A 12,698-nucleotide genomic window follows, 5' to 3' on the forward strand; every position below is an offset into this window, starting at 1 on the left:
CAGCCCATCCGAGTCTATATATATCTTTCTCCGGTCTGATCATTATTCCTCTCCCTCTCTCTCTCTCTCTCTCCATCTCTTCTTCTCTATCCCTCTCTCCAGCACATACCAGCAGTATATCCCATACGTCACTCTCTCACGCCTACTGCGTCACAGATGGCCATGTTGATGACCTTCCCACATGGCTCGCCGGTGGAGACTCCTGTCCCACGGGGGGACAGTACAGCTGCATGCGTGTGCGTGTGTGTGTGTGTGTGAGTGTCGGATCAATACGGTTTAACAGAGGGCAAAAACATGGAGTCAGAGCAGACAGCGGCATCGCACGCAAACAGGGAGACAGAGAATGTACAGCATACTGCAAAACAGCATGTACGGCATAATACAAATAACAGAAGAAATGAAGTGGGTGAATGGCTCTACAGTATATACCTCTAACCTTTAGCGTCTATTTTGTAGATATCTAGACTGTCTCACAAGTATTATAGAGACATCATTGTGTCACCATCACCACTGAGTCACCAAGGGTGATACTACAACAGCAGCCATTGGTAGCTGACGCTCTCAGCACATATCGGCATTCTGGTGGAAGGTGAGAGCGTAAACTAATGGGAAAACGGAACGGTGATGCCACCACGTGCAGGAAGATGAGCCAGAAGTCTGTCGCTGTGACCGATGCGGGAATGACACACAGCTTGCCTCACGCCATCCCGAGCTCATCTTCCTAAACCCCCTCAAAGCTGTCATTCATTCACTCGGCACCTGAGCTAGCTGACCAGATACTATCCCAGAGATGGAATTATCCTGTCTGCCGAGCTGGCATGCCAGTAATTGTTTTTTGTAGAGGGGTTGTGTACTACAACTCCCTTGGTACTTTGCAGGGGCAGGGATGAGGATTCGGAAAGATGCTGCCATGTTGTTGTCCTTCCAGAGCAAAAGGACATGACGGTGATAAATGATGGTGGACACGTGTATGTTATGCGTAGTTAAGGCATTGCCATCATCTCAGGCATATGAGGAATATTGAGGGTTGACATACTGTACAGTACATCAGAGGTACAGTACAGATTTATCACATAAATCTGAAAGAGAGAGAGAGAGAAGTTTCTGTTTATTCATCAGTATCAGTCATATCTCCCAGCCTACTATATCTAAACCCATTTAAACTATACTTGTCCTAATTTAAAAAGGACACACAGACAGAGAGAATCTCTCTCTCTCTCTCTTTCTCACACACACACACACACACAGTGTAAGGAACAGGGAGAGAGAAGGGGAAGGGCCAGTGTAAGAGAGAGAAGGACGGAAGAATGGAGATTGAGCGTAAAAGAGAGCAGGAAAGCGAAGGGAGGAGGAGAGAAGAGGAGGAGTAGAGAGTAGTGGAGGGAAGGCGGGCGTCGTCGCTCTGCTCTGCTCTGCTCTGCCTCAGGAGGCACAAGGCACGTGGAGGTGCCAGAGGAAGAGTAGTGGCCCCAGCCCCGGCCCCGGCACACCCACTCAGCCACCGAGGGGCCACCTCCTCTGCAGTGCGCCGCAGCCAGGGACAAGGTGACTCCTGGGCCGTCCTGCTCCGGCTCGACGACTGAAATGTGAGGTTGCCCTCAACCCCCCCCACCCCTCCCTCCCTCCCTCCCTTCCTATGGGCTAGGCTAGCGTAGCGTTGGTGCTAGCAGCAGGCAAACTGCTGATGTGGGCTGCCTGGTAGGAAAGTAACTCTACACGACCGTCATTCCTTCACAGTCTAGGTTTACGTGGCAACGGGGGAAATGTTTTCCGTTCAAACTGCAGCAAGATAGACGCCCTACCACACTGGAGATGAAATGAGAGCTGTGTCATTTTGGCCTTAAAAGAGCTACAATGATATATGATATGAAGCTCATGAAATTGCTTGTATAATAACCTAATATATCACGACACACGAAATAGTGCTGCATTACTGTTTTTATTATTATTATTCGAAAATAATGTATTCGATCCATCAACCATGTTGCGTATATCAGACCATGTAGAGGCCACTCCCAAGGACACATCAAACCAGTAAACGTTCATGTTGATTTTCCCATGATTGGGTTTCCGCCCACCATCACAGGCACCACATGCGAACATGCACGGGAAGGTGGTGGGAAGATATGTCTGTAATTAGAGTGAGTTTCTGGGACAGCTGCCCATTGCGATGGGGACAGATGCTGGGGACAGGTGTGCATGCGGCTGGAGAGGAGAGTGGACAGGCCAGCTCCACTGTACCAGGTGCTGCTTAATATTCAGCTGAGACATCGCTGCTGCGTGAAGGCAGGCAAGTCAGTGTGCTGTCCAGAAAACTGCAAGTAAGCTGTCGTGACAACCACAGGAAAGAGTCCGCATAAAGCAACACGACATTGATATGTTTTGCAAAAATAATATATTTACAAACATCAAGTATTTCCCTGTGACACATAACGACATGACTGATACTATACTGTGCTTTAGTTTGTTACTGATAAAAAGAAAATAATACATTAATGTCAATGGATACACTACTATCATGTTGTGATGTGATGGCATTAAGATTGCATTGGGAGGGCAATGTTGCTTAAACAAGACTAGACACAAGTTTACTGTACACAAAATGTCTTCACAGCCATCTTACCATCAGACTGCTTGTAGTTCCTGCTTGGTGTGAGGGTGGGACTGCAGAAATGCGTTCATGCTCTTCTTCGCTCAAGGACAAGCAATATGGGCCAAGAGGACTGTGCACAGGGAATTTACATGAATTCATTTAGCAGCTTTAGCAGCCTTGTACTCCCCTGATGTACCTTTTCAGTGATGTTAGCATGTGATGACCTCATGACCGTACTGTAGTGTTGCATCGCTGGCACCATGCGCGGGCCAGTTGGGATAGGGGTGGTGGAGTTTCAAATCAGCCCACGTGTGTGTGTGCCTGCAGGTGAAGTACAGTACAGTGTGGATAGCGTCTGTGCTGCCGGTACCTCCATAAAGGTGACCCTGACAGAGTAATGGCGGCCAGCGCGTTCCCTGCTGTTCCTTTAAATGAGCGGGGCATGGCCCGTTTCCTCTTTCGCTTCCTATTTCATAGCTGGACAATCGCTTTTAAAGCCCCAGGATACTGCCAACTCAGCCGTGTCTGTTCTCATAGACATCTGAGGACACATAAGAAGAGATATGTAAGAATGTGCTCTTCTCTGTCATGACAACAGCTATTATTAACAGTTATTTTTATGAACATTTAAAATAGACTTTTATAAATCACAAATTTCTATCATAATCATAGTACGAACATTAGCTAGATACTGATACAAAATGACAAATATACTGTACAAAACTACAAAGAGTTTTGTAAAAGGTTTCTAAAGAAAGTGGTCACACCACTACACACTGTCACAGTAATTTGCTGTGACGTCATCTACTCAGCTCTAAGCTTTATTTCTCTTGTGTTGTAATTAGCATCAATTAGCATCATGGCCTTTCTGCTACTCCAGAGAATTCCCAGTCTGTCTCATGCACAGACATCCAGCCCTGGTTACCCTGGCAACAGAGGCAGTGACTCAGCTTAGTCTGCCTCTGTACTTATAAGAGGCCGGCTCTCCACCAAATGGTTATTTGTCTCTAAGTCTCTCCTTTGAGGAAGAGTCGCTAAATATAAACAAAGGAGAGAGCTTTACCAAATGATGACGTCTTCAGTGGGGGAAGCCCAGGTTACAGTCGCAAATCTCTTTTGAGATTGTATAAGAGGGCATTGTAGAGTCCTGATTGTGCAGACTTACCCCTGAAAAAAACTGCTAAGCATGTGAGCTGCTGCAGCAAATGCTAATCCATTTTGCCGTTTAAATTGCTAGCGTAACCATCAGGCATAAACTTGCAAGTTGGGAAAAGTATCTGTGATAAACACAATCAAGCCATAACAGCTGGATTTTAAAAATGTAATGTTATTCCAAAAATGGAGAGCTAAAACCAATGCAGTTAGCTTTATAAAAGACATGTTAGGCCTAGGTGTGAAATTACTTGTCACCCACACTCAATATCCCAAATGAATGTTTCATTCAATGTGACAAAATTAAAGTATTAGATAAAATGGCGCCACACTATCTGCCCTTAGAGCCCTGAGCACTTCATCAGGATTATTTATATTGCGTATGGAGCCCCCCGTCGGAAAACACAGAGGCGTCACCAACAGTTGTTTAGGGAGACAGCCTCTCTCCACACTAGTGCTTGACTGGGAAGTCCATGGAGGAGATTTCCATAAGTGTCAGCCATCCAAGAGCTGTTATGCCTGTGGCCCATCTGAGACTCAAGCTTGTTGGCCTGGGTCTCTCCCCTATTGTGTAACCTTCTGCCCCTAACATCCTGATAGCATGGTATAGCCCAGGAGGGTCCACGACCAGATTCCCTGCCAATCGGCGCATGGGTCAGTCTGAACCATGGAGCCTGATATGGAATGACGCCAGCACTTCCCAGTCAAGGAAAGAATCCAGCGAGTAACGTAGCAAGGGATAATTCCGCTCCCCACGGCTAATCTAATTTTCCGTTCGGATCTTTCCGGAAGAATCAGCTGTGACTCTCAAACATGTGTCGCACTGATTGGAATGTTTGCCACTTGTCACACTTCTCTAATGGAAAGTTAGGGGTTTGTTTGTTGTCACTGTCTGTAAATAATAGCTCACAGCTCGCATAGATTATCTAATAAATACACTGTTACAGGGGGATTGATGATGTGTGGCTATGGATAATTTATGACTTACTGACTATTGTCAAGGGGGATAAGTTGCAATACTTTACATCCAGAATGTCTAAGAGCGACATTTTTATTATTTTTTATTATCTAAAATTCAATGGTTATTTATAATAATCATAATCATTTTTATTTTATACATTTTTCAAACAGAAACCCTAAAATACAGCTTGTCAAGTCATACTGTACGTGCACATTTTGTAAAAATAAACATTTAGGCTCATAATTTAGCCATAATGTCATTTGTTTTGGCAGTCAAATGAATGATCCTTCTCTTTACTTATGATTCTAAAGACTATAAACACACAGTTGAATACTCAAGCATGTTTATAAAAAGTATGCTTTTGGTGGCCTATACTCATTTTAGGTTCATGAAGGGAATTCTGTGGTCAGTGCGGCAGCTACTGTATAACTGAATCCCATGGGATCATTGCTTTGCTACTATTTTTGTCAAAAACTATTTACTTTCTATATAAACACAAAATACTTTATGATTACCTGTTTGGCAATGTATTTCCCCCCTTTTGATCAAGCACCTTGTCAAGGTCACATTGTTCAATTTTCACTTTACCAGCATGGATGTTATAAGCATGTGGTATCCGGATACATTAGAACATCTCTCAACACCAGTTAATGTTTGCTTGTGCGCCGTCACAGAGGGGAACTATGCAAGGTCTTACTAAAACTAATATCCAAATACAGGCAACTATGCAGATCAGAGATTGGAATCTACCATCACGTGTTAGTCCAAGTTACCTTGAATAGGACAGTGTGGAGTTTTCTCTGTGCATGAAACACCATGGTTTGTTATATCTGAATATTCCTAAAAATCTACCATGTAATATCTGGGTATATAATGGTCTGTGCCTATGGGTTAAGACCGTACCAAATATCCAATCCAATGTCACTGGACCATTGTAGTTCAGAAGGACAATGAGACTGCACATACAGTATTTAAACATTAAAAAACGCCTGTGACACTTTTTTACATTCTAAGTGCATTAAAGTCCAATTTATTCTGTCAGACGTTTTTGTCTTCCTCCACTTTCTCTCTCCCTCTGTCTCTCTTCTCTCAGTCAGGACATTTCCTGACTAAATCACTCCTTGCCTAGATTGTAACACATGAAAAAGTCTCCATCGACACAGGATGGCGGGTCAACAAGGGCCGAGACAAACAGGAAAACTCTGTCAGGAGACATGTGCCATGGGACACCCATGACCGGTCACCATTGCCTCAGGTTTGCAGAGCTCAGCACAGAGCTTGAGTTGGACTTCCAAAGCGGCGCCGACCATCCACACTGCTTTAATTTCATATGGTGAAATGAAAGAAGGCTGAAACTCAACACTCAAGTACAGTAGGGTCTCAAATAGGGAGGGATAGAAATATTGATATGGCTACTGTATGCGTCATATGACTTCTCTTCGCGATATGTTACCGATACGCTGCAGCCAAATATCGATATTTTGACTAAAATATTCAATTGTTCAATTCGTACTCTAAATGGACTAATATTTACCTTACCAAAGTCACTAGTTCATGCTGAAACATACGCATAGACACTTATACGTATATGTGTCTGGAAATACTCAAATATGCATTTTAGGCATCTGTTCAGTATTTCTTGAAAGACATAGTTTTTGTTCATATTTAAGAGGCACTAAGCTAATTCCAGCTTTTTGCCTTTTTTTTTCATTAAATACAGATATCATGATGTATCCTAGATTTATATTTTGCCATGTATTAAGTATTACATTATCAATTAATCATGATATTATCGCTATCATTGGCAAAGTACCATGACAGTATTGACTCGTGAGATGCCTAGAGGAGTATTTGCTGAAATTTACAATAATAATTTGAAGTAGCCTAACACTGTCACATAAGGATTAAAGGCCTATTCAATTCATGTAGCAAAGGCAGAGGTTGACTTTGAGTATTTGCAAGGAAAACTTCAGATGAGGTACACACAGAGAGAGAGAGGGGGAGGGAAAGAGAGAGAGAAAGAGAGACAGAGTGAAGGAGAGCGAGAAGACACCAGCATAATAAGGTCTAATTTAGCTCATGCCCCATTTCACATTAATTTCAGCGCCTCCTAACAAGTCAGCTATTCTCAGTGTTTGTGCTGTCACCTTCTGAGTAATGACACTCAGAATGGTGTGTGTGTGTGTGTGTGTGTGTGTGTGTGTGTGTGTGTGTGTGTGTGTGTGTGTGTGTGTGTGTGGTTGGCAAGTCAAGTCGACTTGACAAACACACAAAGTGCAAACCCAAAGCACTGCACATGGCGATATCAAGACATGACAGACCTATGAACGAATAAATGACGAACAAAAACAAAATGTTGGACGGAGCGGCGTATTCGCCAGTGTATAGTTTGTAATTACTGTATATTGTCACAACCACCGGGCTCAAGGTAGCCGTGACATTAAAGATGGGGACCACACTGTAGCTAAAGGTTTTTAAATAGAATATATTTATTGAAACATTAAAAGAGTAAAGTCAGTATATGATAAAGAAAAGTGTAATGCAAAGTGTCTAGGGGTGATCAAACAAAGAGTGTAAAACGCGACGTCGGTGTGAAGCGCTGACGGGCTGAGGCTCTCCCCAGTGGAGCAGCCATCGAGTGCAGAGAGCAGAGCCAAGTCAAGAGAGAAGAAGAGAGCGAGCGTCCATTCCTCCAGGTGATCTTATAGCACCACCCATTAGTCCAACCACCAATGGGCCCACTCCTTGCTCTGCAACTAATAAAGCACAGATAAAGGGGCAGAGCCCACACAGGCATTAGAAATGGAGGGTGCAACCCCAGGACTGACCAGCAGGGTCTTAACATTCCCCCTCCCTTAAAGACAGAGACCCACCTAAGTGGGACTCTGTAAGGTACTACCAAACTCTCAAGTCAACCATACCATGTTAACTGGCACAACTGTCCTGTGCCACCTAACACAGTTAAACATCCCGTTTTCCAAAATATTTCTAAAATTCATAATTTTATTTCAGACTATTAAAAACAGCATTCTTATCAATCATAGCACACTACTTCATGACTGGCATAACAACGTAACATTTGAATTGGCATAATTCTAATTAAACCCACAATTCCTATTTCACCGCAGTGTGCAAACCACCAAACACAACTCATCCAGCCATAGGTCTTATGGACTGTTGTTATATGTCCAATCACACCAACCACCACCAAGTGAAATGCTCCATCTCAATTACCCCCACCACCCCTCCCAAACCTCTACTCCTGCTCCACCGGCAATCCAGGTACCTTGGAAAGCATATTTAAGGAAACGATAACAGGAGAAAAGGGAACAAGAGGAACAGAGGACACAAAAACAGAACATTACTCAATGATCCAGGGGTGAAACAATACTGGTGTCGCTGGATGTTACCATCAGCCTGCTGCAGCACTGCCCCAGCACCCATCTGAAGTTGGAATGGCCTGTCCAGCCAGGGCTGCCGGCACAGGTGCAGTGCTGAGGAGTGATTTAATGACAAAAAAACGTTTCCATTTAACAGCCCTACCCAATCTTACCCCCCCTTCCAGGAGGTTTGTGAGCAGACAAACCAAAAGTACTTCAGCACCCAAAACCTTATATTTATCTGGCCCCACGCGATTGAAATGCTGGCGAAACGGCAAGGCCTCACCACCATGTTTGATGAGATCCGTGCACCTCAGCGTGTCTAACAGAACCGAGATAGTCAAAATCAGAGCCTTGAGCTCCTCAACTTGATCTGATGGAAGATGGTTTGTCAAAGTATCCAAGTTTGCCAACACTGCAGACTTATCAAGCCTTGGCTGCGGCACAGAGTCATCAGGGCCACACTCCCCAACCACTGCTGCCACCAAAGGTTGACAAGAGGGCCCTGTGTCAACGGCAACCACTGCAACAGGTGACCCCTCCCCACCTCCTTGAGCAAGGCTAGGGTTTTGCAAATAGTAAGGCCACAGCCAAGTAATGCGACACAGTTGGTTTGACCTCTTCCAATCAGGGGCATCTAACAGGTAGTCATAGTCAGACACTCGCCAAGCAACAGAGTAGGTACAGTTCAGTACACTCACGTGGGCCTTAACCTCCTCTAACCAGTCCTTTAACAGAAACAAAGGACTACAGACTTCATTCTGTGCTGCCACAACCTCCTCACAGGAAAGAGTAGGTAGTAACAGAGGCAAATTTAAACTAGCACAGTCTTTTACAGACTCCAATTCCTGCTCCCCTCCCTGGGTATGACTTGCCCCAGTCACCACACCGGGGGTGAGCACTTCAGGAAAATCAGACTCAGGCAAATCAGATGCTGTATTTACTATAGGAGGCGGTAAGCTCTCAGGCCACACACGGCCCCCTACCAAGTTATTACCCAAAATCACATCTACACCCTCTATAGGTAGAGACTGACGTACAGCCAAAACAACTTCACCGCTTACAAGTTCTGACTCCAAAACCAGCCGATGCAACGGAACAGAAATGGTGTACATTCCGATACCCCGGATAAGGACACATGTCCCCGTGTCAGACACTTGTGAGAAAGGCAGAAGAGATTTTAAAACAAACGATTCAGATGAGCCAGTGTCACGCAGAATGCGCACTGGAACCTTCTGGTCACTTCCAACCAATGACACATAACCAGATGTAATGAAGGGACTATAGCCATCACTGGCACACACTTGTGACTGCTCTAAAGGAAGCTCCTCTCTGCAAAGATCAGTGCTCTCACTCACTGAACTCAACGAGACGTCTTCTCCAGCATTACAATTAGCTATACCCTTTTGACAAACAGAAGGCACAATTCTGGCAGCACAACCCACACTCTTGATTGTACTCTTTCCACATCGCTTCTCCTTTAACTTAGGGCAAGAGTTTTTCCAATGCCCAGACTCCCCACAATAGTTACAAAGATCCTCTGGATCAAGTTGTTTATCAGTAAAAACATGCCCAGTATCATATTTAGTTGCTGAATAGGGTTTTCTTCCCGCACTAGAATCATGCCTAGATGTTCTGGAGTCATATTTAAAAGAATTAAAACGACGGGAACAATAATCTTCATCATTTGCACGGACACTATGCTTATGAGTCAAGATATATTTATCGGCCAACACAGCAGCAGCCGCTGCAGTTCCAACCTCATGCTCATTTATGTAAGTGGTAATATGAGCAGGTAAGATGCTCTTAAATTGTTCTAATAACACCAACTCACACAATTGAGCAAAGGTTTTGACACCCTCAGCTGCACGCCAGCGATTAAAGAGAGTAGACAAATCGCGCACTAGCTCCAAGTGTGTTTGTTTCTCCTGTTTGCGCCAGTTTCGAAATTTCTGTCTATAGGCTTCTGGAATCAATTCATACGCTTTCAGAATTGTCTGTTTCACAATATCATATTCTTTACAGTCTGAATCGTCTAAAGATATATATGCCTGTTGTGCTTTTCCTGTAATTACACTTTGTAGCAATAGAACACAATCTGAATCAGACCATTGATAATCTCTTGCCAATCTCTCAAAAAGACAGAAAAACAAGTCAGGGTCACGTTCATCAAACTTAGGTAAAAGCTTAACCATGTGTGAAATTTTTGGCTGTGAGGGGGGGCCTCCAGGATTATCGCCCAGTGTCCGTCCCTCTCTCGCCAATTTCAAACGGTCTTCCTCTAGTTCAATTTTTTTGTATTCCAGCTCACGGTCTTTTTCTCGCTGTAGTCTATGTTCTTCTCGCTCTAGCCGTTCACGTTCATACTCTTTTTCTTGCTCTAACTGTTTACGTTCACGCTCTATACGTTCTCGTTCGTGCTCTTTTTCTCGCTCTAACCGTTCTCGTTCGCGTTCTTTTGCTAAAAACTCATCTCTTTTTTGTTGCATTTCAAACAATTTCATTTGTTGTTCAAAAGACAAAGCTGAACTTTCACTAGGTGATGCTGCCATAGCACCAAGAGTGCCAAGGGGAGTTGACGACTGAGTTGGGCCCTCAACGTCTGGTGCTGGGTCTAAAGAAAAAATCTCTCTTTCACCCAATTTCTCCATAATGAACTGTAACAAATCGTCTTTTGTAATGCTTTTCGAAATCGCGGAATGAATATTATAGTGCTCGGCTACTTTAAAAAGTTGTTTTTTATTTAAAGTTTTTAATCCACCTAATGAAGGTGCAGCCAAAAACGTACTAACATCCATTCAAACACGATACAAATGCTCAACAGCGAAAAAATTAGGCTAGGCCTACTATTCAATCAAATTATGCCAGAACAAATTTCCATTCGACTAAACGCTAAAACAGTCTACTCCATCTAAACACGGTAGACTACAAATTTCGGCAATGTAATGCCAAACCAGTCAGCATGCTACACACAGTAGCCAAATATGTTTATACAAAAGTCTGGCGACCCCAATGCACTTACCTATTCAAAGGCCTACGTATGTGCCAAACAAAACAGCCTGCTGAAACGGAACAGGTGTAACCAAACAAGCACTCGCTCAAATTTTCTCAGCTACAAACAACAAACATTTGCGTTACGCGCAGATCAGACAATATAACGTGGCTCTCAATGCAACGAAGGGCTAAAATTTAGACCTAGAGCTCCCCGCATCTAAAACCCCCAAAAGAAAAAACCTATGTCCACAACCTAAGTCTTCACGTGTCGTAGCGATTAGGCTTCACAACCCCCCCGCGTTTGACACGCAAACTTAACAAATAAACTATAAAGGAAACAAAACTTTTGAGCGGTCTCACCTACGGCAGGGTGTTCACGTTGCTCCAGTTGTCCAAATTGTTCTATGTTTTCTCTTCGCTGCATCAAAAAACCACAAAATTCACTAATCCACAGAACATGCACTCAAAATGTTTGTTCGAAAAGCGGAAACGAAGCGCTCTTCAGACGACGCGTCACTACTAAAATGACCCAATAGCTACAGGGATTCCCCCAATTACACAATCAGCTGAGCCTATGCAATGAATGAAAAGCTTAGACTCGCCAAAATAGCAGCCAATACTGCGTGCGACAGCACAATTGAACAAACGTAGACTGGCGAAATCAATCACGGCGTCTACTCACTGAACTTTTAGGAAAATCGAACGAAATTTCCCAAATCCAAACTTTTAAACCGGCGAAAAAACCGGACGAGTCGCCCACATGTCACAACCACCGGGCTCAAGGTAGCCGTGACATTAAAGATGGGGACCACACTGTAGCTAAAGGTTTTTAAATAGAATATATTTATTGAAACATTAAAAGAGTAAAGTCAGTATATGATAAAGAAAAGTGTAATGCAAAGTGTCTAGGGGTGATCAAACAAAGAGTGTAAAACGCGACGTCGGTGTGAAGCGCTGACGGGCTGAGGCTCTCCCCAGTGGAGCAGCCATCGAGTGCAGAGAGCAGAGCCAAGTCAAGAGAGAAGAAGAGAGCGAGCGTCCATTCCTCCAGGTGATCTTATAGCACCACCCATTAGTCCAACCACCAATGGGCCCACTCCTTGCTCTGCAACTAATAAAGCACAGATAAAGGGGCAGAGCCCACACAGGCATTAGAAATGGAGGGTGCAACCCCAGGACTGACCAGCAGGGTCTTAACAATATGCATGCATGTACTTGTACATCTATACGTTTTAAGTATGTGAGCTGGGGTGGGTGTTACTGCATGCGTGTGTGTGTGTGTGTGTATGTGTGTGTGTGTCTATAATACATGCATGTATTAGTGTGCATCTGTACATTGTAAACATGTGAGCTGGGGTGGTTGTTACTGCATGCATGTGTGCGTGTGTGTGTGTGTGTGTGTGTGTGTGTGTGACTATAATACATGCATGTATTTGTGAGCATCATCTGTACATTGTAAACATGTGAGCTGGGGTGGGCGTTACTGTATGTGTGTGCTTGTGTGTCACGTAGCATGTGTCATGTATTTTCTTCACAACATGCACATAAAAACATGGTGTGATATGTACTAACAGGCTGCACTTTGGCAAAACGGCAGACTGTCTGTCGCAGGAGCTGA

General features: G+C 44.0%; 1 long non-coding RNA gene across 1 annotated transcript; it reads right to left on the bottom strand.

Annotated features, from left to right (window-relative positions):
* Window positions 1–7,202: 7,202 nt before the first annotated feature.
* On the bottom strand, window positions 7,203–8,232 carry LOC134071521 (uncharacterized). Its single transcript, XR_009937082.1, has 2 exons — window positions 7,961–8,232; window positions 7,203–7,462 (listed from the first exon to the last, which is right to left on the bottom strand). It is a non-coding gene; the product is annotated as an uncharacterized LOC134071521 (long non-coding RNA).
* Window positions 8,233–12,698: the final 4,466 nt, after the last annotated feature.

The sequence above is a fragment of the Sardina pilchardus genome, chromosome 23 (assembly GCF_963854185.1).
Source record: "Sardina pilchardus chromosome 23, fSarPil1.1, whole genome shotgun sequence".
NCBI classification, from domain to species: Eukaryota; Metazoa; Chordata; class Actinopteri; order Clupeiformes; family Clupeidae; genus Sardina; species Sardina pilchardus.